The 1,510-nt window shown below is 50.3% G+C and overlaps 1 pseudogene across 1 annotated transcript; it reads right to left on the bottom strand.

The window, feature by feature from the left end:
- Positions 1–513: 513 nt before the first annotated feature.
- Positions 514–1,352, bottom strand: LOC104984361 (annotated as a pseudogene). Its single transcript, XR_824744.1, has one exon. The product of XR_824744.1 is annotated as a ferritin heavy chain pseudogene (transcript).
- Positions 1,353–1,510: the final 158 nt, after the last annotated feature.

A 1,510-nucleotide genomic window follows, 5' to 3' on the forward strand; every position in this document is an offset into this window, starting at 1 on the left:
TTGCAGCACACCAGGCCTCCTTGTCCATCACCAACTCCCGGAGTTCACCCAAACTCATGTCCATCGAGTCAGTGATGCCATCCAGCCATCTCATCCTTGTCGTCCCCTTCTCCACCTGCCTCCAATCCCTCACAGCATCAGAGTCTCTTCCAATGAGTCAACTCTTTGCATGAGATGGCAAAAGTATTGCAGTTTCAGCTTTAGCATCAGTCCTTCCAAAGAACACCCAGGACTGATCTCCTTTAGAATGGACTGGTTGGATATCCTTGCAGCCCAAGGGACTCTCAAGAGTCTTCTCCAACACCACAGTTCAAAAGCAGCAATTCTTCGGTGCTCAGCTTTCTTCACAGTCCAACTCTCACATCCATACATGACCACTGGGAAAACCATAGCCTTGACTAGACGGACATTTCTTGGCAAAGTAATGTCTCTGCTTTTCAATATGCTATCTACATTGGTCATAACTTTCCTTCCAAGGAGTAAATGTCTTTTTTAAAATTTTTTTTTTTGGGGGGGTACCAAATTACTTTATTTGAAGGAATGGTACTAAAGAAAGAACTTAAGTAGATGTTTTGTTACAACTTATAGAAAAGATGAAGGTAACCTAAATATGCATGCACTGCCTTGGTGACCAGGGAAGTCACCCCTGTGGCTGTGGGAAACCAGCCTGAGGCTTAGCTCTCACTGTGTCCCAGGGTGTGCTTGTCAAAGAGGTACTCTGCCATGCCAGATCCAGGGGCCCCCATCTTGCGCAGGTTGGTTATGTGGTCACCCAATTCTTTGATGGCTTCCACCTGCTCATTTAGGTAATGAGTCTCAATGAAATCACACAGATGGGGATCATTTTTTTCAGTGGCCAGTTTGTGCAGTTCCAGTAGTGACTGATTCACACTTCTCTCCAAGCACAGCACACATTCCATTGCAGTCAGCCCATTCTCCCAGTCATCACGGTCTGATTTCTTGATATCCTGAAGGAAGATTCGGCCGCCTCGCTGGTTCTGCAGCTTCATCAGTCTCTCAGCATGTTCCCTCTCCTCATGAGACTGGTGAAGAAAGTATTTGGCAAAGTTCTTCAAAACCACATCATCACGGTCAAAATAGTACGACATGATCAGGTAGACATAGGAGGCGTAGAGCTCCAGGTTGATCTGGAGGTTGATGGCGGCCTCCGAGTCCTGGTGGTAGTTCTGGCGCACCTGCGAGGGGGATGCGGTCGTCATGGTGGGCGGCTGAAAACGGGCGGTGGTGGTGGTGGTGGCGGCGACGGCCGAGCGGCGCTGGAGCGGTGGCGGGGACCTTGGGCCGGTCGGAGGGCGCTGTCAAGTGGTGACGAGGGCTGGCTCTGAGTGTCAGGCTGGGGTGGGGTGGGGGAGACGAGCAGCCGGCTTCCGTTCAAGCACTGTTGAAGCAGGAAACCGCGGGGACTCTCTGCTAAGACTGTGTGTAAATGTCTTTTAATTTCATGGCTGCAATCACTATCTGCAGTGATTTTGGAAACCCCCCTCCCCCC

This window comes from Bison bison, unplaced genomic scaffold, assembly GCF_000754665.1.
Source record: "Bison bison bison isolate TAMUID 2011002044 unplaced genomic scaffold, Bison_UMD1.0 scf7180017863993, whole genome shotgun sequence".
Taxonomy (NCBI): domain Eukaryota; kingdom Metazoa; phylum Chordata; class Mammalia; order Artiodactyla; family Bovidae; genus Bison; species Bison bison.